Source organism: Triturus cristatus, chromosome 10 (assembly GCF_964204655.1).
Source record: "Triturus cristatus chromosome 10, aTriCri1.1, whole genome shotgun sequence".
NCBI classification, from domain to species: domain Eukaryota; kingdom Metazoa; phylum Chordata; class Amphibia; order Caudata; family Salamandridae; genus Triturus; species Triturus cristatus.
This window is the reverse complement of record NC_140593.1, coordinates 993,743,563-993,770,903: the sequence shown is the minus strand read 5'-3', so window position 1 is coordinate 993,770,903 and position 27,341 is coordinate 993,743,563. Positions and strand designations below refer to the sequence as shown.

At 46.5% G+C, this 27,341-nt stretch overlaps 1 protein-coding gene and 1 long non-coding RNA gene across 7 annotated transcripts in view; one reads left to right on the top strand and one right to left on the bottom strand.

Annotated features, from left to right (window-relative positions):
* Window positions 1–27,341, top strand: part of LOC146796394 (vomeronasal type-2 receptor 26-like) — a 699,855-nt gene that overhangs the window by 409,272 nt on the left and 263,242 nt on the right. The window contains exons 1-4 of one of the 6 annotated variants that reach the window (XM_085628964.1): window positions 11,801–11,938; window positions 12,030–12,101; window positions 12,200–12,278; window positions 12,365–12,429. The exons of 1 other annotated variant lie outside the window; for it this stretch is intronic. The gene's annotated coding sequence lies outside the window, so the exon portion shown is untranslated. Of the gene's footprint in view, window positions 1–11,793; window positions 11,939–12,029; window positions 12,102–12,165; window positions 12,279–12,364; window positions 12,430–27,341 lie in introns of those variants that run through there. 4 more of the 6 variants (XM_085628968.1, XM_085628965.1, XM_085628966.1 and 1 more) reach the window with 4 other exon arrangements.
* LOC146796398 (uncharacterized) overlaps window positions 1–27,341 on the bottom strand; it is a 76,731-nt gene that overhangs the window by 30,259 nt on the left and 19,131 nt on the right. The window lies entirely within an intron of this gene.

The following is a 27,341-nucleotide window of genomic DNA, read 5'->3' as shown; positions in this document are numbered from 1 at the left end:
CAAAAGGCTTGTGGCTCTGCACTTCATTACTTTCTTGTACATTTACCCCAAGTGTACACGTACATACAGTGTCTCAACACTGTAAATACGAAAACACAAAATAAGAGCTATTGGATGGCGTACGGACAGACGAAGAACATGGCGGCCAGCTAGGAGGTCCGGTTGGGAGCTCTCTGCCTGCTATGGAGTATAAGTGGAACACGCGTATACATTAGCGGGTTCCACTACGGGGGTTTGAATTGACTCAGCAAAAAACGCGGGGATACTAACGAGCACAAAAAGGAAAGGGAGTCTGCCCGGTGAAAAATACTCTCCGTTGCGGGCATTTCCGGTGAAGAGGAGACCAGATGATAGATCAGAGGCGGGGGGTTGCGGAGTTCGTGCTGCCGAAGGGCTTGGTTCGCTGGGGGGAAGCTGCCGCGCATGCAAGGCGGTTTAGCTGCTTTGCAGGAAGGTTTTGCTTCCGGGGAGAGAGCAGTCCCTCTGGAGGTGTACAACAGCAGAGTCAGCACAAGAAGTGGTCGAAGGAAGACATACTCCCTATAGGGAAGTCTCAGCCAACCTTACTGCAAAGGAAAATCAGTCCAGCTTGCATATCATCAGCAGGTACTCGGGAGGAGCAAAAAAGGATTGCAGGCTCCAGATAAGGGGACCAAAGGGGTCAGGACAGAGACAAGTGGGAAGCTGCACAGCCTCTTCAATGGGGGAGGGTAGCCTTAAGCACGGAATAACTTACTGCATTATGACAAGGAAATTAGGTATCCCTCCCATTATCTCCCCAACCAATAGCGCAGCACCTCAACCAGCGCACACCACGCAGAGAAAAAAGAGGGGACATATTAATACCTTGGTCCCCCCGTTATCAGTTTCATCTAGGGAAAAGGGTAAAGCCTTTAAACCTAAAATTACCCCATCTCTGCGTTCCTTTTTTAAGGTACAAGCAAGGTTACCCTCTACTCTCCCAGAACCTGACATTAGGGCACTTTTACCCTTGGAAAAGGGGTCTGTATTGGAAGAGAATAACAGGGGCTCTGTGGGAGGTGATATCACGCTTACAAACAGATTCCAGGTCTTGGCGACAAGAGATCAGGAAATGTCTCAAGAAACGAATCAAACAGTCTTTGACCCCGGAGGTACAGAATCAAGACGGTGCACAAGCTAAGGCTGGGGAGATCCTTTTAACCCCATATCAAAACAATGCTAGGACTTTAATTAGCATGGGGCCTAGTCAACAGACGCCCGAAGAGGTTGAAGAGGTTGAACTGAATTCCGGGATGGAGAAGCTGATGGAGACCATGTTTTCAGAAATGAAAACAAAATTCGCCATTTCAGAGAAAAATCTGGGTAAAATTCAGGAATCCTGAGAGATATTGGAAGAGAAAAGGACTTCTTTGATGAACCGGGTGGCTGCAGGTGAGGTTTCATTGTCAGATCTTGGCAAAGAGGTAGAGGAAAATCGAGAGGAAATAAAAACACTGAAATCAAGGGAGAAGTAACTCAGGGATAAGATGGAATCCTTGGAGAACAATGCATGGAGGAACAATTTGAGACTATTAAATATTCCACAGGGGAAGGACGGCAAGAATATCAAAAGTTTCTTAGCAAAACTAATCTGTGACTCTTTCCCAGGTCTAGACCCAGAAGGGTTAGAGAAAGATATACAAAGAGCACATAGGGACCCCTTCCGGAATTCTGGGGTGAGGAAGAACCCAAGAAAGATTCTTATTAATTTTCAAACATATTCTCTGAATGAGAGGATCCTAGCAGAGGCGCTAAAAGCAGGCAGTTACAAAAGAGATGACTGGTCATTTAGGATCCGCTCTGACATTTCTAGAGCTACTCAAGATCGTCAGTGGGAGTTGGGCAAGTTTATCCAAGACTTAAAATCAATGGGCGCAGCAGCGCAAATACGCTTCCCTGCATCCTTAAGAGTCATGTGGCAAAATAAGATTCACAACTTTAGAAACCCAGAAGATGTGGAACTCTTTATAAAGCAGATTAAAACAAAGTAGTTGATGTAAACCGGGGTTAAATCCAGAGCAGGCAGGGTCTCGAAGGGCAAACATGTTTCGCCAAGGAGAGATGGGAGGGTTCTTCAGGGGGATTGGGGGGTGGGGGCGTGCATAGAATTTAATACATATTTTTCACAGGGGTGTTGGGAGCAGATAAAGAAAAAAGAAAAAAAATTGTCCAAGGTTGTGGCTTAGTACGATTAAGGACAGAGGGAGTTTGCAGGACATGCGAATATGTTAACATACTAATTCTAAATTTTAAAGATGGTTAAAGTATTATCTTGGAATGTCAACGGGCTGAGGGTCAGGAAGAGGAGGCAAAAGATATTGGAGTATCTGTGAGTGGTAGATAGCGAGATCATTATTTTGCAAGAGACACACTTGGTAAAGGTGGAATGGGAAGAGGTGATAAAGAAGTTGAAATGGGTGGAGGCCTCAATATGTACCAATCCAAACTGTGTGGTTAAGGGAGTAGCTATCATCTTCCAGAAGGCAGCGAAAGCGGTAATACTGGAAGCCTTTTCAGACATCGGGAGAAGATGGGTTGCTGTCAAAGTTAAGATTCAGGGAAAGACATTTGTTATCACTGGTTATTACGGCCCGAATATGGATGACCCTTACCGTTAAAATCTTTGTATAATCATCTGTTGGACTCTACGGCTCCCATTATCTTCGCAGGAGATTTTAATCTACTTTTAGACCCTGACAAGGATAGGTGGCCAAGTAAAAAACCTTCTAGGGAGTCAAACCTGTCCCAAATGAGATCAATACTCAGATGCTGTATGCAGGATCTTGGGTTACAAGATGTGTGAAGAGAGAAGGGGGTGGGGCACCAAAAGTACACGTTTAAGAACAGGAGGCATGGCCATGCCTCAAGGATCGATTTATTTTTGGTAGATAAGGGAGAAAGTAGGATGGTTAGTAAGGTGGAACATCTGCCAGCACACTTGTCAGATCACTCTGCGGTCTGTCTGGAATTTAAAGTGGGAGCCAGCAACCCCACCCAAAGATGGACATTGGATAGAACCTTATTATTAGATCCCCAAGTGAGGTTACAGCTGAAGGACATAACAAGGGAATATTTCCATATTAATGACAGGAGCTCTGCACCACAAATGGTCTGGGATGCGTATAAGGCCTTCATAAGGGGGAGGTTAATCAGCATGGCAGCCTTTAAACATAAAAATACCAGAAGTAAAATAGGGTCATTGGAGGCTAGGTTGGCACAATTGGAGGAGCTGGTCAAGAGGCAGTGTCAGGGGCAAGGGGCCCAGGGATTAAACTTGCCGGAAGAGGAAATGAAGGTGAAAAAGGAGGAGTTGGCTTGCCTTCTGGAGGAGATAGTTAGAAGAAGGTAGGAGACAAGTAAGTTGGCGCACTACAAATATGGTGATGGTTGCGGAAAACTTCTGGCTTGGAAACTAAAAACAGAACAGAGCCAAAACAAAATTCCAGCCGTCAGGATGGAGGGTCAAGGGGTGCTCAGATATGAGGAAAAGGAGAATGAGAAAGCCTTCACAGAGTTTTTCCAGACATTATACACAGAGGAGGTTGATGTGTCAAAAGAGCAAGCAGAGAGGTATCTAGAAGACATGCATATACCTACACTGTTGGAGGAGCAAACGGAATGGTTAAATGCAGAAATAACAACGGAAGAGGTAGCAAGGTCAATAGGAAAGTTGAAAAGGAGATTAACCTGTCCCTTAGTGAAGAGATTTCACCCTTCTTGACAGGTCTGTTTAATTTGATTTTCCTTTGGGGCGAGAATATTCCAACATCCTGGGAGGAAGCCACCATCTGCCTATTGCATAAAACAGGAGAAGACCCCCAGCTATGCAAGTCTTATAGACCGATCTCATTATTGAACACAGACTACAAGATTTTTACCCAGATTTTGGCAACGAGATTAGGGGAGGTCGTAGGAGATTTAATTCATCTAGATCAGAAGGGTTTCATTAGGGGAAGGTAGCTGAAGGAGTTAACGCAGGAACTGTTCTGTGCTATAGATTTGGCTACGCAGAATGGTCTCCCTCTGGCTATTATAACCTTTGACGCGGCAAAGGCGTTTGATAGGGTTAGGTGGTCCTTCCTGCATAGAGCTACAGAGAGGAGTGGGTTGAGTATAGCTTTTTGTAGGGTTCTGGAGACAATTTACAAGAACCCTTCTGCCAGGATATTGGTAAATGGGAACCTCACTCAAAAGATAGATATATCAGGAGGAACAAGGCAGGGGTGTCCCCTCTCCCCTCTCCTTTTTAACATATACATTGAGCCTCTTGCAAATTAACTTAGAGCGAGCCATGGAATTTCCCCTTTTATGTTTCAGGGATGGGAGAAGAGGGTAGCTCTATATGTGGATGACTTAATGGTATTCACGACTAATTTGTTGCTCTCATTACCAACAATTTCGGAGATCATGGGTAAATTTGGTGAGGTCTCTGGCTATCAGATTGATAGACAGAAAACTGAGGTGATGGAGTGGAACTCTCGGAGTAATAATCCCATGGTAAAAAACTCAATGAGATACTTAGGCATTATGGTGTACAATAACCTCGAAGTTGTACCAAGTCTGAATTTCGAGAAGGCAGTGGGTGAGACCAAGAAGCTATTAAGATCTTGAGCAGGACTTCCGCTCTCCTTCTTAGGTAGGTCAAACATCCTGAAGATGTCAATATTACCCAAGTTTACCTTCCATTTTGCATCTATACCCCTAGAATTCAAGAAGCCTTGGTTCGACAAACTACAGGGGGCACTGACTAGCTTTATCTGGACCTCTAAGGCCCCAAGAATCGCATGGATAAGCTCTATAAAACTAAAGATCCTTCACACAGCTAGTAAGCTCTGATTTCAAATTAGAAGGGCAACGCAGATCCGGTACTATAGCAGCTACGCTCCAATTCGAGCCTCCCCAGGAACCCCAGAGTGCCTAAGGGATAAATTCACAACCCCACTGGCAGAAGCAGGCGTAACAAGATGGAACCAACTACTTGATGGGCAAACTTTAGTGGACTGGGAACAAATATCAGCTCTGTCCAACGGGAACATCTCCAGATTCAAGTTTTATCAATTGATTAGCTGGTCAAATTCGCTGTCAGAGGGAGAGGTAGGAAATACATACCTGGAGAGGAGATTCTTACAGAATCCTGGACAAAAGAAGGTGGTGTCGGATTGGTATTGGCTGTTCATTCTAGACGGAGAGGAGGAGTTTGTTCTTCCTAAGGAAATCTGGAGGACAGACTTTTCATCAGGAGACATGCAGAACCTCTGGCAAGTATCAATGTCCATGCTATGGCATGTTGTTAGTGCTGCCCCCTTAGAAAAAAACATCCGTTTACAATACATAGGGCCTACTGGTCGCCAAAAAAGCTGACAAGGATGAACAGGCAGGTGATCAAATGTTGTCCTACGTGCGGGGAGGAAGAAGCAGACTATCTCCATTCGTTTTCAGCTGTCCCAGCCTCCAGGTATTCTGGCATGATGTAAGTTTGGTCCTCACAACAACTTTGGACATAAATCTGGAGGTGAGCATGTCTTTATGTATTTTTGGGGTATTGAATGAGTAGGAGGAGGTAAGCGTCAGCTTGGAAAGGAAACAGAAACATTATTTATGCTGATACTGTTAGCTAAAACAATGTCTCAACTGGAGGATATTTTGGAGGGAAAAACAATTTAACAAAGTGAGATAAATCACAAGAGAACAGAGGGCAAGGAGGGAGACCACAGCGTAAGTCAAGTAAGAAAAGGTTTATATACAATTCTGCAAGTAGTTCGGAAGCACTACAGTACATTTACTTGTACATTGACCTGAACACACAAAGTGAAGACTGAACGTGCTGGTGAATGGTGAACGACGCAGTGACACAGGAGTGTGAAAAAAACAGCATGAACGGCGCAATAGAAAAAAGGTTCAGGGGTCAACAAACAAGGTAAATATATACAATTAAGTACAAACAATTATTTGGAATGTTTTGGTTGACCACAGAGCGGCCTTAGTTCTAGGCTCTGTAGTCGACGGCGTTTCGACCTGAATGATTTCAGGTCATCATCAGGAAAGAGGTCATAGGTTAAAGGGTAATGCTTCTAAAACCAAAAGGAAAGAGAAAAAATCAAAAGTGGTCCAAAGAAAACAGAAAGTGCGAAAGGGGTAGGTGACGTGATGTACCTGATACAAATCAAGCGGAACATGAGTAATTGAGTAGCTGAAGGGACGCTGTATAATTAAAGGTTCTGTGAATGAAAGAAAAGAGAGTATATCAAGGGTAGGTTAAATGAGGCAACAAGAGTCCAAGGGGAAAGTAAAAACAAGTATTTACCGGGATCCAGGGAGAGAGGAACGCAGGATGGTCATCCGACCAGAGCGTGGGAAGGGCCGGTAAAGCACAGAGGCAGTGGCTGGAAATTAAGAATCAAAGGACAATGGGTACTGCTGCAGAGGTAAGGATTAAAAGGAGAAACCAAACAATAATAAGGAGGACGAAAAATGCGCAAACCTTATTTAAGTCGTCATGATCCTAAATGAGTGACATGAGGGTAGAAACCAATGTTGAGCACGATGGCCAATTCTAAAAGAGAACAATAAAGTAAAATGAATTACTAATGCCGTGGGGTTAGGTGCGGGCAACCGCTAGCGAGGGGCGTGTATGGAAAACTTACTTAATTACGAAGTCCAAACCAATTGGTCCGTGACGGGGGATTAATCCAAGGCTTGGGAACAAAACCTCAAAGCCGTCAGAGAAAACTTCCGAAGCAGCAGCACCAAAAAACGCTGGCGAATAAAGGAACAAAACCCGGAAGTGAATCACGTGACCACGTGGCCACCGGGGCGCGAGGGGGAGAGCTGAAACGGTGGAGCGATAGAGCAGTAAGGTGCCCCGGGGGTACAGGGGAAAGAAGAGAGGAGCCAAGAGTGAGAAGGAAGGAAGAACAAGGAAGTGAAAGAATTCGTCCAGGAAGAGAGGCAGATATTTTGCCAAGTTGTTGGTCCAACGAGGAAATGATAAATTATATAGGATTAACAATGTACATTCAATGGAATCCAGAATAATGATTATACATCAACATTGTAAAACGGGGGAAAAACGAGAAAATTCTGTACAAGGGAGGGCAGGGAAGGGAACAAGGGGGTATGAAGTCAAGCACAAAGAGCAATGAAAAAAACACAATGAGCCCAATAAATCAGAGTTCTCAGTGAGCACCAATAAAAAATTTTGGTGTTAAAAAACACGTGGTCAAAATCTCGATCTAAGTCGTCATGGTCTTACATAAAATGCATCAATAACACAAAACAGTATGCAATAAAACTAATTACAGTACACAATAACGAAAAAAGTGACAGGGGGGGTTGCAGGGTGGGTAGGAAAGAGGGGGGAAAGGGGAGGAGGAAGAAGGGATGAAGGGAGTGGGGGAAAGAGAAAGGCGGGCGAAGTCCCGACAGGATGGTGGGTGGGAGTGGGGACGGAAAAAGGGGGGCAGTGAAATAATACAGGCACAATGATCACACGCAGATGCGGTAAATGGGATGCTTATGTGGCTGTAAGCACTGTATTCCATTCATCAAGAGTGTTGAGCCCCTTTTCCACTGTGTTACAGCGAGCAATCCATCTGCATTCGCACTTATTGAGAAGCAGTTGTAAATTCCCTCCTCTAAGAGGAAGTTTTGGGCAATCAATCACCTGCCAAATCAGGTCGGTTTCAGCATGATTTTTTTCTTTGTAATGGCTCACCAATGGTGCTGTATCAACACTACACCTGATGCGGCTTTGGTGTTGGAGAATACGGGATTTGACCATCTGTGTGGTCTGGCCAATGTATAGTAGGTCACAGGGACAACGTATGGCGTAGATGACGTTTGTAGTTCGGCAATTGGTAAGGTGATTGAGTTTGTATATATGGCCATCACTAACAAATTCCTTGGTGTTAAGTGTAAAATCACAAGCTATACATGATTGGCATTTGTAGTGTCCTACAACTGGAGGAAGTCCCCACAGTGAGGTAATGGTTTGGTTTTTCTTATCATTTTGTGGCCATGTGATGGCATGAACAAGTTTGTCAGCAAGATTATAACCCCTTTTGAAAGAGAACAAAGGTGGTTCTTTGAAAGGTGCGTGGAACCGAAGAAGAGGCAAGTGTCTTTTAATCACGCCATTTACAAGGTTACTGGATGAACTGTATGTAGAAACAAAAGGGATGCGTGAGTTGGTGTGTCTGGGGGAAGGAGAAAGTAAAACCTCCCTATGGCAATACCAAGCCCTTTTAGAAGCACGAGTAGCTATGCGTTTAGGATAGCCTCTATTGATCAGTTTTTTGGATAGAATGGCAGCTTCTTTGAAATAGTCCTTACGCCATTTACAATTTCTCCGAATACGGAGGAATTGGCCGTAAGGTAAGCCATCTCTGAGAGCCCTGGGATGATAACTGGAGTACATCAGGAGGGTGTTACGTTCAGTTGCTTTCCGATATAGGGCAGTACCAATACTGCCATCTTCTGCATGTAGAGTGAGATCAAGAAATGGTAAATCATTGGATCGGATATCTGAAGTGAATTTTAAATGTTGTTGGCAGTTACTGAGCCAGTCTATGAAAAGCATGAGATCATCCTGTGTACCGTTCCAAAGTAGAAGGATATCGTCAATATAACGACGCCAGAGATTGATCTGGTTAAGGAATGGATTGTGTGCAGAAAGAAATAAGGTAGTCTCAAGATGATGGACGTAGAGAATGGCAAAATTCGGTGCAAATCAAGCACCCATGGCTACGCCCTTGATCTGTAAATAAAAAGTGTCTTTGTACAGGAAATAATTGCCTGTAAGTGCAATGTGCAATAGATCAGTGATGAATTCTGTAGGGATTCGCGCTGGTCTAGGGCGAGAGTTAAGGAGTGTTGTAATGACAGAGAGGCCTTCGATATGAGAAATGTTGGTATATAACGACTCAATATCTAAACCAACCATGAGGTCCTTATCGGTGTCAAAAGGAATATCCTCTGATATTTATGAGGTGTGTACTGTCTCTTACAAAGGTGTCGGTGGTATGGACAAATTCTTTTAGGAAAAAATCAATATATTTACCTAATGGTTCCAAAATTGATCCACAACCAGAGACTATGGGTCGGCCAGGTGGGTTAGTAATGTTTTTATGAACTTTGGGTAGTATGTAAATGACAGGAATACGTGGATGTGGGTTCTCCAGATTGTTATAAAACCCGCTGACAAAGGCGGTGGAATAGTCATTATGGATATACAAAACTATGATGCGGAGATCTTACGTCAAGTACAGAACCGATCTCACTATTTACCTTTACCTGGAGATCCTCTCTCTGATATCCAAAAACAAATACAGTTGATCACCAAGCAAGCCTTGGACTCTGCCATCATCTCCAAAAAAGAATATGCTTTTCTCAATAACCCAGATCCACGTATTCCTGTCATTTACATACTACCCAAAGTTCATAAAAACATTACTAACCCACCTGGCCGACCCATAGTCTCTGGTTGTGGATCCATTTTGGAACCATTAGGCAAATATATTGATTTTTTCCTAAAAGAATTTGTCCATACCACCGACACCTTTGTAAGAGACAGTACACACCTCATAAATATCATAGAGAATATTCTTTTTCACACCGATAAGGACCTCATGGTTGGTTTAGATATTGAGTCGTTATATTCCAACATTCCTCATATCGAAGGCCTCTCTGTCATTACAACACTCCTTAACTCTCGCCCTAGACCAGCGCGAATCCCTACGGAATTCATCACTGACCTATTGCACATTGCACTTACAGGCAATTATTTCCTGTACAAAGACACTTTTTATTTACAGATCAAGGGCGTAGCCATGGGTGCTTGTTTTGCACCGAATTTTGCCATTCTCTACGTCCATCATCTTGAGACTACCTTATTTCTTTCTGCACACAATCCATTCCTTAACCAGATCAATCTCTGGCGTCGTTATATTGACGACATCCTTCTACTTTGGAACGGTACACAGGATGATCTCATGCTTTTCATAGACTGGCTCAATAACTGCCAACAACATTTAAAATTCACTTCAGATATCCGATCCAATGATTTACCATTTCTTGATCTCACTCTACATGCAGAAGATGGCAGTATTGGTACTGCCCTATATCGGAAAGCAACTGAACGTAACACCCTCCTGATGTACTCCAGTTATCATCCCAGGGCTCTCAGAGATGGCTTACCTTACGGCCAATTCCTCCGTATTCGGAGAAATTGTAAATGGCGTAAGGACTATTTCAAAGAAGCTGCCATTCTATCCAAAAAACTGGTCAATAGAGGCTATCCTAAACGCATAGTTACTCGTGCTTCTAAAAGGGCTAGGTATTGCCATAGGGAGGTTTTACTTTCTCCTTCCCCCAGACACACCAACTCACGCATCCCTTTTGTTTCTACATACAGTCCATCCAGTAACCTTGTAAATGTCGTGATTAAAAGACACTGGCCTCTTCTTCGGTTCCACGCACCTTTCAAAGAACCACCTTTGTTCTCTTTCAAAAGGGGTTATAATCTTGCTGACAAACTTGTTCATGCCATCACATGGCCACAAAATGATAAGAAAAACCAAACCATTACCTCACTGTGGGGACTTCCTCCAGTTGTAGGACACTACAAATGCCAATCATGTATAGCTTGTGATTTTACACTTAACACCAAGGAATTTGTTAGTGATGGCCATATATACAAACTCAATCACCTTACCAATTGCCGAACTACAAACGTCATCTACGCCATACGTTGTCCCTGTGACCTACTATACATTGGCCAGACCACACAGATGGTCAAATCCCGTATTCTCCAACACCAAAGCCGCATCAGATGTAGTGTTGATACATCACCATTGGTGAGCCACTACAAAGAAAAAAATCATGCTGAAGCCGACCTGATTTGGCAGGTGATCGATTGCCCAAAACTTCCTCTTAGAGGAGGGAATTTACAACTGCTTCTCAATAAGTGCGAATGCAGATGGATTGCTCGCTGTAACACAGTGGAAAAGGGGCTCAACACTCTTGATGAATGGAATACAGTGCTTAAAGCCACATAAGCATCCCATTTACCGCATCTGCGTGTGATCATTGTGCCTGTATTATTTCACTGCCCCCCTTTTTCCGTCCCCACTCCCACCCACCATCCTGTCGGGACTTCGCCCGCCTTTTCTCTTTCCCCCCCTCCCTTCATCCCTTCTTCCTCCTCCCCTTTCCCCCCTCTTTCCTACCCACCCTGCAACCCCCCCCTGTCACTTTTTTCGTTATTGTGTACTGTAATTAGTTTTATTGCATACTGTTTTGTGTTATTGATGCATTTTATGTAAGACCATGACGACTTAGATCGAGATTTTGACCACGTGTTTTATAACACCAAAAGTTTCTATTGGTGCTCACTGAGAACTCTGATTTATTGGGCTCATTGTGTTTTTTTCATTGCTCTTTGTGCTTGACTTCATACCCCCTTGTTCCCTTCCCTGCCCTCCCTTGTACAGAATTTTCTCGTTTTTCCCCCGTTTTACAATGTTGATGTATAATCATTATTCTGGATTCCATTGAATGTACATTGTTAATCCTATATAATTTATCATTTCCTCGTTGGACCAACAACTTGGCAAAATATCTGCCTCTCTTCCTGGACAAATTCTTTCACTTCCTTGTTCTTCCTTCCTTCTCACTCTTGGCTCCTCTCTTCTTTCCCCTGTACCCCCGGGACACCTTACTGCTCTATCGCTCCACCGTTTCAGCTCTCCCCCTCGCGCCCCGGTGGCCACGTGATTCACTTCCGGGTTTTGTTCCTTTATTCGCCAGCGTTTTTTGGTGCTGCTGCTTCGGAAGTTTTCTCTGACGGCTTTGAGGTTTTGTTCCCAAGCCTTGGATTAATCCCCCGTCACGGACCAATTGGTTTGGACTTCGTAATTAAGTAAGTTTTCCATACACGCCCCTTGCTAGCGGTTGCCCGCACCTAACCCCACGGCATTAGTAATTAATTTTACTTTATTGTTCTCTTTTAGAATTGGCCATCGTGCTCAACATTGGTTTATACCCTCATGTCACTCATTTAGGATCATGACCACTTAAATAAGGTTTGCGCATTTTTCGTCCTCCTTATTATTGTTTGGTTTCTCCTTTTAATCCTTACCTCTGCAGCAGTACCCATTGTCCTTTGGATTTTCATTTCCAGCCACTGCCTCTGTGCTTTACCGGCCCTTCCCACGATCTGGTCGGATGACCATCCTGCATTCCTCTCTCCCTGGATCCCGGTAAATACTTGTTTTTACTTTCCCCTTGGACTCTTGTTGCCTCATTTAACCTACCCTTGATATACTCTCTTTTCTTTCATTCACAGAACCTTTAATTATACAGCGTCCCTTCAGCTACTCAATTACTCATGTTCCGCTTGATTTGTATCAGGTACATCACGTCACCTACCCCTTTCGCACTTTCTGTTTTCTTTGGACCACTTTTGATTTTTTCTCTTTCCTTTTGGTTTTAGAAGCATTACCCTTTAACCTATGACCTCTGTCCTGATGATGACCTGAAATCATCCAGGTCGAAACGCCGTCAACTACACAGCCTAGAACTAAGGCCGCTCTGTGGTCAACCAAAACATTCCAAATAATTGTTTGTACTTAATTGTATATATTTACCTTGTTTGTTGACCCCTGAACCTTTTTTCTATTGCGCCGTTCATGCTGTTTTTTTCAAACTCCTGTGTCACTGCGTCGTTCACCATTCACCAGCACGTTCAGTCTTCACTTTGTGTGTTCAGGTCATTGTACAAGTAAATGTACTGTAGTGCTTCCTAACTATTTGCAGAATTGTATATAAACCTTTTCTTACTTGACTTACGCTGTGGTCTCCCTCCTTGCCCTCTGTTCTCTTGTGATTTATCTCACTTTCTTAAATTGTTTTTCCCTCCAAAATATCCTCCAGTTGAGACATTGTTTTTGTTGTACATTACGCCCGGTCTCTCCTGGGTTAACAGGTTATACTCCTGTGTATTGTTACTGATACTGTTAGCTAGGCGTGAGATCTGTATCAAATGAATAACTCCACTTCCCCCGTCCAAGAGGGAGTGGTTGGATTCAATACAAAGGGTGTGAAAGCTGGATAAGAACAGGGAGGGACTAAAGAAGCTTGATGTTTGGGACATATGGGATCTGGTATTTTAGTATAGTCAACTTTCACGGATGGCAAGATAATTTATTTGTGTATGATCGGTCTCAAAAATGTCCAATGATTAAGCAAATCTGCAATAATTCCCGGATCTATGGAATGGGCTTGGAGCCTCCGATGCCCCCCTCTCCACCCCATAACTGATTGGATAGGAAGTTTGGGTAAACCTGTTTCGCCAAGTAACAGCCACAATGGGAAATGCGAAAATACCCTCTCATATTCTCATATTCTTCCAAGTAGATTATTGCTCAAATGAGGACTAAAAAAAAAAAAGGCTATTGGATGCATCTCTACCACTGTGTTAGTGGTGTATGTAGTATCTCAGTACTGTCCTACTTAAATTTCTCAGATTTGAATTCTAGGAAACGATGCACATAAGAATGTGCACGTTAATCTCAAAGCATAAAGCTCATTAATTCTTCCAACTACACGCAAAGAGTGTGTCACAGCTTGCATAAATAATTCATCAGATGGTTCTAAAAGACTGCATTTCCCTGAGTAAAACTTGTAAAAACACGTGTTTGTGGTTGAATACATGATTACTCCTTGAATGAGTGAATTGGTGCATAGGTAGTACCTATGTGATTCTTTGAGGATATAGGTAGTGCCTTGGTGATTCCCTGAGTATATCAGAACTCCATGGGGCATTCCATATTTGCATAGTTACTGCCTGCATGTTTGCATGAGTATATCACTACTATCTGGGTGTTTGGATGAGTGCATGAGTAGTACCTGAATGATTAGATAAGTGCATGACTAATGGCTCAATATTTCAATACATGCAGAGATAGTGGTTGGATGATTAAATGAGTGCAACGTTAGTGCCTGGATGAATGCAGGAGTGCATAGATAGTACATAGGTGATTTATAGAGTGCATGGATAGTGCATACATGATTGTTTAAGTGCATGCATAGCACCTAGCAGATTGGATGAGTGCATGAGTAGTGTTTCAGTGACTACATGAGTACATGATTGCTGCCCATTTTGTTTGGTTCAGTGAACAGGTAGTGCCTGGGTGTTTAGATAACTACATGGGTAGTGCCTGGAGAATTGAGTAAGTGCATCAGTGGTGCCTGGCTGATAACATGAGTGCATGACTAGTGTTTGAGTGAATGCATGACTCCATTATTAAACTTTGAGAGATTAATTGAAAGTAAGTGTACTGCTGGGGTGATTGTATTAGTGCAAGAGTATTCCCTGATAATTAAATCAGTGCATAGCTACTTGATGGATTACAGGTTTACTACAATGGTACTCTCTATATAATTAGATAAGTGCATGAGTAGTACCTGAGTGCTTGCATGAGTTCATGCGTGTGCTTCAGTATTTCAATGACAGCATGGGTTATAAGTGTGTGTTTAGATGACTGCATAGCTTCTGCACAAGTGTTACAATGACTGGACAGTTATAGCCTTGTTAATTGCATAAGTAAATAGTTAGTGTCTGGGTGATTAGATAAATGTGTAGGTCGTGCCTCCATAGTTGACTACATAATTTCTGCCTTTGAAGAAGTACATGTGTAGTGTCTAGATAATTCAATAACTCATCAATACTGAATCACTGATTGCATGAGTGCCTGAATACTGCCTGACTGACTGTGAACGTACCTTAATTGCTGTTAGAAACATAACCGTTGTGACTATATCTCTGACTCATTGGTTATCTCCTTTTGCCAGTATCAAACTACCTGTTTGACTGTATATATGTATTTCTACTGAGCTGTGCGAGTGAAGTCTAGATATCACACTTAATATATAAATGCATACATGGTTCTCTAGGAGCATTCATTGCTTTGTTACTGAGCGTGCACATGAATCAGTATGTTTCTAAAACAGAAAACAACATTTTTAATTTTTTCACTGTGCAAAACTGTTTGTGAATGGTATACCTACATCGTCTGATTCTAAAACATATATTCAGCATTTCCCAAACACTCCAAATGAAGGTAGCACAAGAACTCTCAAGAAAATCTGCACTTTTAATCCTTCTCAATTTTAAACAAGCCATGGTTAAAGAAAAAACACCACCCTCACCATATACATGAAATTTTCGTCAGCCTTACTGAACATAGATCACCATGTAAACATATATGCGATTTTTTAATAGATGTACACCTTCAAGCCATCTTTCCAAAAATATATCTCTCTGCATCTTTAAGTAAACTCAAAAATCCCACCATATATATATAGCTATCTGCAACCACAAGAACCATACTTCACCATCTAAGCATATGCAAAGGGGTCCTAAAAACCACATTGAAAAACACTTCCCAATACATACCTAACAGTTATTACTTTTTTCCAATTCATATACAGGCACACATGTTCTCATCTTTTATTTGTGACTACACTACTCCTGTTTACTAATGTTACTAAAAGTACTACAACTCCCAGAATGCATATAACAGATGCATCTTTTCTGTACATGATGTTTAGACATTTAAAACATTCATAGGTACTTATCGCAACTTACCACAATACTATACTGTTAATTTTCAAAAAAGTACACAATGTAATAATGGGGCACTAATTCATTTTTCTCTTATTTCTCAAAACATTCACCACTAACCTCTTAAACACATACCCTCTAATAGATACAGGTCGTCTGATATATTTTTTCATATCACTGTGATTCTCTTTTTTTTCATCAAACTCCCATATACATCTTCATTTCAAAAGTCATTTTTATAAAGGATTAAAAAGTTATGTATATACGAGTGTATTCAGTTTGTAGATTTTATTGTTGTTTTAGCTCTTTCTGGATAGTTTTGGCACTGTTAGGATTTGTAAAAACTAATCACAAGTACATCACTCTCATACAAAGTAACCATGAAATGGCACCCTCTTCAACTTTGCACTCTGTGATCATTAGAAAGGCAGCAAATTAAATCATGTCTTTCATTTTAGACTACACTATCTCCACTTGTAAACAGTGATTATCTGTTAACCCTTTCCCTCTCTTTCAAAAAGAGATTCCTATCTATGTGTGTTTGCGATGTATTCATAAAGATTGCGGAGAAATCGTGAAAAAAATTGCTCAAACCTTTAGCCAGCTTCACTTTAAAAAAATGTAAATCCTACATAACAGTTCATTACGTAGTCCAGAGTTGAAAATTAAAGCTTGCCATCACTTAAATTGTGCAAAAACAATGGATGGACAGAATGCAGAACAATGTCATACATTCACCCCAGTACAGAGATCTGGGCCAAAATCCATCGTTTTTTTACTCACCATACCATTCCATATGCAAATCAGTCTTGACCCTGTGACCAATGGGAATAGTCCAGCCCGAACTGCCAGGCCAGGTCCTCCCTAGACTGGAAAAAAGCATCCTAGGACCGGTTTTGGGGTTTCACCTCTCATCAGCCAGGATAGCTAGACTCCAGTGGTATGGACAGCACGGGACCCACGTCTGGGCATACCTGTCCCACTCGGGGTGACAAATGCAAAACCAACAATTGATGGACAGAATGTAGAACAATGCCATACATTCACCCCAGTACAGAGATGTGGGCCTAAATCCATCGTTTTTTTGCTCACCATACCATTCTAGTTTGAAGCAAGCCATATTCAAATCAGTCTTCACCCTGTGCCCAATGGGAACAGTCCAGCCCGAACTGCCAGGCCATGTCCTCCCTGGACTGGAAACAAGCATCCTAGGACCGGTTTTGGGGTTTCACCCCTCATCAGGATAGCTTGACTCCAGTGCTATGGAGAGCACGGGACCCACATCTGGGCATACCCGTCCCATTCGCGGTGACAAATGCAGAAACAACAACTGATGGACATAAGGCAGAACAATGTCATACATTCACCCCAGTACAGAGATCTGGGCCTAAATGCATTGTTTTTTTTCTCACCATACCATCCCAGGTTGAACCGAGCCACATGCAAATCAGTCTTGACCCTGTGCCCAATGGGAACAGTCCAGCCCGAACTACCAGGCCAGGTCACCCCTCATCAGCCAGGATAGCTTGACTCCAGTGGCATGGAGAGCAAGGGACCCACGTCTGGATATACCCGTCCCCCCAGGGTGACAAATGCAAAAGCAACAATTGATGGACAGAATGCAGAACAATGTCATACATTCACCTCAGTACAGAGATCTGGGCCTAAATCCATAAGTTTTTTGCTCACCATACCATCCCAGTTTGAACCCAGCCACATGCAAATCAGTCTTGACCCTGTGCCCAATGGGAATAGTCCAGCCCAAACTGCCAGGACAGGTTCTTCCTGGACTGGGAACAAGCATCCTAGGACCGGTTTTGGGGTTTCACCTCTCATCAGCCAGGATAGCTTGACTCCAGTGGCATGGAGAGCATGGGGCCCACGTCTGGGCATACCTGTTCCACTCGGGGTGACAAATGCAAAACAAGCATTGAAAATGCAACAGGTCTCGCCTTTGATTAAGTTAAAACCATTTACTTTGCTAATGGTATTGTATAGCGAAGCAAATGGCTTTAACCTAAAGAAAGGCGAGACCTATTGCATTTTTCCACTCTGCAGCCTCCCCCAGTCTTCGGCCTCTCCCACTCCCCAGACTCTCCCTAACCAGAATCTTCACCTGCAGCCTCTTCCAGTTCCCAAACACTCCCCCACCCCACCCTCTACTATATTCCACTCCTCAGACTCTCCGAGTCCCCAGTCTTTTCCACTCCACAGACTCGTCTTACAAACTCCTCACACAGACGTCTACGTTCCGCGTGCTCTTCTATTCCCCAGACACCACGGCTTTCAGTACTCTCCTCCCCTTCTCCTCTCTCCAGAATCTAAATCCCAACCCTCCTCCGTCCTCGCGCTCTCTTAAGGAGGCGGCCCTCTTGCAAGGGAAGCAGACACAGTCTCCAGTGCCCCCATATTCACATCAGAGCGCTTAGTGGCCTTGTCATCAGTTTGAGCTGTATGAGGGCAGACGCTTACAAAAAATGCTTATCTTCAGTTAGCCATCTCTCAAGAGGTAGCAGGACCTCGCCCAGCCATCACAAACACCCGACGAGTGAGTTCAGGAGCTCCCTCCCGGATCACTTTGTCCCTCGGTGCACTCTGAATAGGTGGAGCCATTGCGCTCCGAGGAGCCGATCCCCCAGCTCAGCAGCGTGTGCCTTGAAGGCATATAGTGCTTCCTATGTAGTATAGTCTCCTCTGGTTGTAGGAGTAATAATAAAGTTTATTAAGACAAATGTCCATTAAACATGAAAAGCAGCATCATTAAAAACATATAACAATCACATAAACCATCACCCTGGCATGTACCATCATTAAAAAGTAACCCCTGGTGTTTCATAAACATTAAAAAAGTGCTTCTCTGCCCTGTCTGGCCCGGCTCTGCTCTGTCCAGGTGGGCTCCCAGGACTGGTACCCGAGCTCCCTACAGCACCCTGACGCTACCAGGCCCTGACTCAGGCTTTACAGACCCTAAAACTCCTTCACTACTGCGAGACACCGACAAATCAAGCTTTGCAATCACGACCCCAGGCCCAGCACGGCTCTATCAAGCGCCTAGAAGCAATTAGTTTACACAGTACCCCCTACACAAGCAGAAGGATACAAATAAATGAGCACCTGTCTAGACAAGTGAAATGTGAGCCTAGCTTTGAGCACCCTTGCAGTGTTAGCGCCCTTGGCCAGCAGCAACATAAAAGTGATTTATTTGTCGTGGTACAGAATAGAAATACTGTTACTACATTTAATAATACATGGTTTTATAGCGCTTGCTCCTACAGGTCGACCGATTGGAAACGCTATAAATAAGATGAGTGTTGTTTAGACACCTGCCCGATGGTGCTCAGTTTAAGTTCACCGTGAACGAGGAAAGGCTGAGCGGGCGCTGGTGCCAAGATTTCAAGTTGCGACTGATGGCCCGGAACAGGCGCCGGCAGCTAGCACTGATCTCACTAAGCTATCTCGCCGAGTTCAGTCTGAAGTTCTGGTGGGGCTGTTGCAGCACCATCCATGCTGTGAGATTTCCTTCCCAATAGTGAAGAGCGCGCTCCTGAAACTTTTTGTTTTTGCAGATTTATATAGCGCGAACTCGACCCAAAGGTATTGGAGCGCTTTATATGAGCACCACTTACGTTACACAAGGACACATTCATTTGTTTTTGGTAGGCAGGGGGAGATTAAGTGATTTGCCCAGAATCACAGGATGCTGAGCTGACTCCGAGGATAGAACCTGGTTCCCCAGCTCCAAAGTTGGCAGCCCTGGCCTTGAGGACACATCCTCTCCTAAACTGCAAAGGATATGTTTTTTTTTTTTTTTAAATCTCCCTCCCTCTTCACCATGTCCAGGTTCCTGGAGACCAGGGTGACCCCTGCACGATCTCCCTCTGTTAACCCAAGGTTGGGATCACCCTAATGCTCCACCCCTAGGCTTCCGATGCTCTGTGTGACCTGAGACACATCACGGCACATTTAGCCTTCACACAGAATAAGAGTGAGGTCAGTCTTCTGCTCTCTGCGCAGTGCGCACACTTTCAATTACCAGCACCCCTCATACCTCGCTTCCCCTAGCCCCCGTCCCGTCTTCTTAAAGAGGCACAATTATTTATGCCACCACCTGAGGTGTTTTCTGCTGTGTGTAAACACAACGAATCCGCTGCCATACAAAACAAGCATTGAAAATACAATAGGTCTCGCCTTTGATTAAGTTAAAGACATTTGCTTTGCTAATGGTATTGTGTAGCAAAGCAAATGGCTTTAACTTAGTGAAAGGCGAGACCTATTGCATTTTTAATGCTCGTTTCATCTTGTTTGCAATTCAATAAAAGCTTTCACGGAAACGAAAAAGATGCAGCATGTGGTCTACAAACCACAACACGCTGATTTTAGCACCTACTTGGAGGCGCACAATAGATTGTGTTATAGATATGACTAAGTAATTAACGTCCGAGACAGTTAACAAAGTGCTGGAGGACATGTGTGTGGCCCGTGAAAGGAAGTAGTTAGGCAAATGTTTAGTAGTTGGTGTGTATGATATTAGGAAATGCTTTGAGGATGCCTAAAAAGCATACAGCATGAGGAGCCTAGCGCGCATCCAAGATGGTCGCGTGAGCATAGGGCTCCCCGGACCCTCTCTGCTCCTCGGAATCTATCCTGAGAATATCCTGACGTGGCTTATGGAATCTGGGAGATAAAGACCAGCTGAGCATATATCTCTTTTCAAAACTCAAATCGGACCTGGGAATCCTGAGTTGTCGTCGTCGGAACTTTTGGGACCCACCCGACGGAGGTGACCGGGGTGAAGGTGACCCGAGGGGCCGGGCTGCAATTGAACAACAGCGGCTTCAGCGCGGTGCCAGCTGCCGATCCACCACTTTCGGTTTCGGTTTTGCACTTCAGGAGACCGGCAGGGGGGTGCGCTCGGGGTGGCGAGGTGCTTCCTGGGCCTCTGCATGAGGCTTTCTTTCAACTGCCACTAGAGTGCCTATCGCCTCGGACCCCCTATACCGACATTTTGTGGTCTTCTTGCTGGTGCCCTTACACCTCTTGATTGGAGGTCCCCTTGAGTGACCGTGTTCACATGGGGGGCAAAGGGGGTCCCGAGGGCCGCAAGACCAAGGCTTCCCTCCGCGGGGGAACAGTCCAGAGCAATAACATGGACCGCTACACCCAGGGCAGGGGGCCCTCTGGCGCTGCTGGCCTCCCCTCGGATACTGCGGAGGGAGGCGCGACCGTCTCTACGGAACTATCCCTGCAGGACATTATGGGCGCCATTGATGGCATTAGGGAAACCATCGCGACGCAATATTAGGCCCTGGCCCGTAAGATTGACACTGTCGCGATTGATGTCACCCTGATCCGGGCCGACCTCTCCAAAACTAACGAGAGGGTCCAGGCTCTCGACACACGGACCTCCACCCTTGGTGCGGAGGTGTCGGATCTGCGGGCCGCACTTGGAGACATCAGGGTGGTTAACGATCATATGGCCCGGCGGCTTGAGGACTTCGAGGGACGGGCCCGACGCAACAACATCCGCGTCATAGGTGTACCGGAGTCCTCCGACGGCCGCCCGGTTGACCTCGTGGTCGAGGAACTTATCCTGAAACAGTTGTCCCCGGCTGGCCTAAGTAAGTTCTTTGCCGTGGAGCGGGCCCATCGAGTTCCGGGCGGTCGGCCGCGGCCGGGGGCCCCCCCGCGGCCTATCGTGGCCAAACTGTTCTACTACAGGGACCGCGACGCTATTCTGCAGGCCTCACGGGCCCACGGCCCGGTTCGTCATGAGAACTCGACCATCAATTTTTATCCGGACTTCACGCAACTGGTCCAGAAACAACGGATGGGATTCCAGGGGGTGAAGCGTCGTCTCCGCGAGCTGGGCCTAAAATATTCGATGCTCTACCCTGCAAAACTCCGAGTGGAACATGGGGATCGGACAGCCTTTTTTGACTCTCCTGCGGCTGCAAGTGACTGGCTGGACTCTCTGCCGGACGGAGGTGGCCGTCCCGGACCCTCTGCGGGCACCGCGGGTGACGGGTCCCCTTTAGAATGACTTTTGGTCCTTGATTTTGCCGTTTTGCACTGTACAGTCGGGTCTTATTTCATTTGCATATTGTGTTTTACCAGGACCAGTGAGGGGGGCGGGCGGGGACGGGTCCCTTACCTCCTCTGGGGTCTTTTCGTAGAATGGGGTTAGAGGGGCGACAGGCACACTGCAAGTTGGGGGGGTTTTTTGGCCCGCAGGGGTGCAGGGTGGGGGGAGTTGGTCCTGGGGTGGGGTTGGGGGGGAGGAGGGGTTGTTTTGTTGTGTGTTTTTTGTTTACAGGGCGAGGTACTGATTTTTGTCCACATTTGGGAACTGTGCTGCAGGCTGGGGGACCCTTGCTCTATTGGGGGGGATGGGGGGGGACGGGTTGAGGCTTATGTCATGGAACGTCAATGGGTTGGGGGACCGTATCAAGCGGGGTGTAGTACTGCAATATTTGCGTCGTTTGACTCCTGACGTGGTGTTTCTCCAGGAGACGCATCTGGTTGGCAATGTTTGTCATGCAATGAACAGGGGGGGATACCGCCTCGTGGCCCATTCTGGTTTCACAACTGGTTCCAGGGGGGTGGGCATTCTCCTGCGAACCTCACTTCCGGTGGAGATCACTAAGATAGTCTCGGATGACAGAGGGCGCTATGTGTGCTTGATTGGGAGGTGGGAGGGGCAGCCCCTTGCCCTGGTTTCAGTTTACGTCCCCCCGGGCCTCCAGAACTCCACCTTCACTGACTTGGGTCGAATGCTGCTTGACCTTCCGGACAGCCTCCTGCTCATGGGCGGGGACTTTAATTCTGTGGTTTCGGGGGAACTGGATCGTCACCCACCAAGGACCCTCCCCGCTGCCCAGGCATGGCTGGGTGGGATGCTGGACACCTTCGGCCTGGTGGATAGTTGGAGATTAATGCATCCGACCCAATGTCAATTCACCTTTCACTCGGGGGCGCATGGGAGTCTCTCTAGGTTAGACTACTTCCTGATGCCCGCGGCGCAGACTGGTCGGATTCGAGAGGTCAGGCACCTGGCGCGGGGTATCTCCGACCATTCTCCGCTGTGGCTTCTTTTTGACACCGGGCCGCGGTCTGCAGGGCGGATCGCTCCCATTAACCCATGGTACCTGCGAGACCCTACGACTCGTGACAGCCTGGTTAAGGCTATGGCCCAATACTTCCTGGATAACGAGGGGTCGGTGTCGTCTGCAATGTCCCTGTGGGAAGCCTTTAAAACCGTGATCCGCGGACACGCCCTTTCCCAGATAGTGGTGGCTAAGAGGGTCAAGAGTGAGGCAGTGGTGAGGCTGGAGACTGACATCTTGGGGCTGGAGTCGGCCTTGGAGGCGAATGTCACTCCGGACGGGCTCCATGCCCTCAGCCTGAAACAGTTTGAATATAGGTCCCTGGTCACTGACGCGGCCAAAACTATGTATAGGGAGCAGCAGGGTCGACTGTACGATGCCGGGGACAAGGCGGGAAAGTTGATCGCGTGGCTGGACAGGAAGGAGAGAGTGAATCGTGTGGTCCCGGAGTTGCGTGCTGCGGATGGTGTGTGTGTGACGGAGCCTGACGAGATTGTGGAATGTTTTGCCGACCACCTCCGGGCTGTGTACTCCCCAGTGACTGACAGGGATGAGGACGACTCTCGCCTTCTTCTGAGGGATATCGCCTTGCCCGGCCTGTCCGTTGAGGACCGTGAGCGGCTGGACGCCCCCTTGTCGGCGGATGAAATAGCGACCGCGATCCGCTCCCTTCGCTCGGGCAAGGCTATGGGTCCCAACGGTCTGCCCATTGAGCTATATAAATTGCGCCCTGACAAGCTTGCGCCCTTCCTCAGTCGCATGTTCCGTGAGTCTCTGGCGGCGGGTTCCCTCCCGGCCGACCAGCGTTTGGCCACGATAGTCGTTATCCCCAAGGAGGACAAGCCGCGAGACCGCTGTACTTCTTACCGGCCTATTTCACTGCTAAATGCGGAGCCTAAGATCCTGGCGAAAGTCCTTGCCACTCGTCTGTTGAGCGTCGTGTGCGATCTTATTCATCCGGACCAATGCGGATTCATCCCGCATCGTAACACCGCTCTTAACTTGCGGCGTCTTCACGGCGCCCTTGCCAGGGTGGAGCTCCTCTCCGAACCGGCCGTGCTGGTTTCTCTGGATGCCACGATGGCTTTTGACACCATCGAGTGGCCATTCCTCTGGGCTGTCTTGGCTAAATTTGGCTTTGGGGAAGGATTTATTGGCTGGGTGAAGCTTCTTTACACGGGACCCATGGCCCAGGTGGTGGTGAATGGGCGGGTCTCGCGGCCCTTTGCCCTCGGCAGGGGCACGAGGCAGGGATGCCCGTTGTCCCCTTTGCTCTTTGCTCTCGCCCTGGAGCCACTCGCGGCTTGGCTCCGCTGGGAGCCCTCGCTTAGAGGGATCCGGTGGGCCCCGGGCTTTGAAGATCGGGTTTCGCTGTATGCGGACGATATTCTCCTATATCTCACCTCACCGCGGCAGTCGCTCAACGTCCTCTTTGACGTTCTGACTTCCTTTGGGAATAATTCGGGTCTCACGATCAATTGGTCTAAATCCTGCGTCTATCCGATCTCCGGTGGTCCTCCTCTCCTGCCGCCTCGGCTTCCGATCCAGGTATCTCTGAGCGGCTTTAAGTACCTGGGGATATACGTTTCGCTGGACCCGGTGGCTCGCTATGAGCAGAATCTCCTGCGTCCGCTTCGGCGATTGCGAGAGGACACGGCCCGGTGGTGCAGGTTGCCCCTGTCCCCGCTGGGTCGGGCCGCGCTGTTCAAAATGATGTCCCTCCCCAGGTTCCTCTATGCACTACAGAATTCCTTCGACGTCATCCCAGTGGCCTACTTTCGGGAGGTAGAGAGCCTGCAGAGGAGACTGGTGTGGGACGGGCGGGCGCGTATTGCTCTGGCTAAGCTTACTCTCCCCTGGTACGACGGGGGCATCGCGCTTCCCGACATTCGCAGGTATTATTGGGCCGCGCAGCTTTCGGCCATCAACCATGCCACGTATGCGCCTGGCCTGAATCCGGCGTATGAGATGGACAAGTTCCTGCTTCCCGGCGGGGACTATAACAGGGCGCTTTACTCCCGCTCGGCTGGCCGGACCCTTACGGGTCCTACTAAGATTGCGGTGAGGACCTGGAGGGCTGCCACTGCGGCCACGGGCTGGAGTGAGCGACTGACATGTGCTACTCCTTTGTTTGCCTCCGATCGCCTGGGGAGCCTCTGGACTACGAAGGGGTTTGACCAGTGGGACACGATTGGTATCAGCAAAGTGGGAGACCTGTGGCATAAGGGCGCGGTTAAGACTTTCGCGGCTCTTCAGGCCGAATATGAGCTTACGGACAGGGAGTTCTTCCGCTATGCCCAGGTTCGACACGCCCTGCGCTCGGTCTTTGGAGAGGGGACCAAGATCCCGGTTTCCTCGCCCCTCGAGGACCGCATACTTGACGGACATGTCCCTGACAGTACTATTTCTTTAATTTATAAGAAACTGATTAATCATCGGGCTGACCTCTTGGTGCGCCTTCGGGAGGCTTGGACGGGGGATGGGGTGGAATTGGACGACGAGGACTGGCAGTCTGCACTGTCGTCCCCCAAGGAGGTCGCCATTCCAGCCCGTCTCCGGTTGGTACAGCTTAAGATTCTTCACCGGGTGTATGTGACGGGTCCTCGCTTGGTCTCGATGGGATATTCCGACGATGGGCTCTGTAAGCGGGGTTGTGGGCTCAGCGCCACCTTTCTCCATATCCTGTGGGAGTGCCGCGAGGTGGCGGACTACTGGCGCCGGGTACATACGGTTATGGGACAGGTCACTGGGGTTGTGCTGCTGCCGGAGGTGCGTCGCTGTGTCCTGAATGTGTGGGAGCCCAATGATTATAGCGCGGCTCAGACTCGGTGGGCGGCCCTGGGGAACATGATTGCCAAGAGAGATATAGCGCAGCTTTGGGGTGCCCAGCGGCCGCCCACCGTGTCAGTATGGAAGGAGAATATGGACTGGTGTATGTTCAGGGAGAAGACTGTGTATGTTGCCCGTGGTAAGCCGGGGGCATGGGGCAGAATCTGGGGGCAATGGAATGCATATCGCGGGGGTATCTGTACGCCCCCCCTGGTGGACACCGATATCGCTATGTCCCCCTGACCCTTGACGGTTCCGGGCACCTTTTGGAATGACTACATATGGACGTTCATTTCCCTTGGCCCCCCCCCCCCGTCCCCAGCCTCCCGGTACTCCTTCCTTTCGCGTGCTGCTTAATGGTCTGAACTGGAGTTCCCCGGAGAAAGCCTGACCTGCACTGTTTGTCTTTATGCCTCGCCCTTTGTTTTTTCTTTTAGTTTTTTGTGTTTGTTGGATTTAAGTCTCCTGTTCCTTTAGAACTATCCGGAGTCACTACGGGGCCGAGCCCCGGGAACCGACTGCAGCTTTGATAAATGTATATTTCATTCTGTCCTTAGCGGCCGGCCCTGGTGGTTGTAGGCCCGTGCTTGTAATCGAATTATTGTTCAATAAAAACCTTTAAAAAAAAAAAAAAAAAAAAAAAGCATACAGCATAAATTGCGTACTGCTCATAAAAATGCATTTCATGTGACCGCATTTATTAACGGCAAAATGGATATGTTGCCTGTGTCTGTTTCTTTGTATGTAGTAGGTGAAATTATTTTCATTTATGGTATAGTTTAATATTCCTGAAGGTTATGAGAGTGACACATATAGGCATGTTAGAATGTGACAAAATCATCAGAGCTGCTGGAAAAGAAGCTGGGGGACCATGTAAGAGTCAAGGCGTTGGTACACAGACATAAATAGATTGCAGCATGTGGTTTTTGCTGTCGCTTTTAAATAATGTATGCCGTACTGTAAATGGGAGTATAGGCACACAATATGGTAGTAGGCAATCTCCGTAAAGCACTAGGATGTGGCGAAATGACCACAGCTACCCGGTAAGAAGCTAAGGAACTATGTTAGAGTTACGGCATTGGCTTACCGTTATGTGATTGTGGGCAAATAAGTATATCCCTGTGCCTTCCAATAGGCAATGTTTTCGTGTGATATGTAATTGTGTTCCCCATAAATGTTATAATACTTTTGGGTCTAATTCGCAATATATAGAACTGCAAAAGAAACACAACCAAAAAGTAACCAGACAGCATACACTGTTGAGCAAGACCTCAGTACACCGGCTGATTCAGCACACGCACTGCTATGAAAGCTCTATACACGCACAGCTACCAGGGTTTGTGTACATCCCAGTACTGTTTGTGGGGTGGTATGTTGCTACTACACACAGAGCGCTGGCAGTGCGCAGTATAAAGACACACATCGAGTTAGTATGCAACCCTTAAACCCGTATACAGCCCCAGTGAGGCAGGGACAATATATTGCAGCCTCACACCTTTTTAAAGGCAGAGGCAAACAAACTGGTAGTTGTTCAAAAAGAGTTGTAATAATAGTGTGTACTAGTATTTTTAATATTTCTATGTGTACTGCTGGGCGACTGTGGCAGGTCACTAACATTGAATCAGCAGGAGGCAGTGTGTAATGAATGCCTTTATATGTGCATGTATATATGAACTGTTGCCTGAGGCAACGTAAAACAACGAACTAATGTTGGAACACCAAAAACTCAATAATAATAGTACAAGCTAGAAATCGAAAATAAAAGG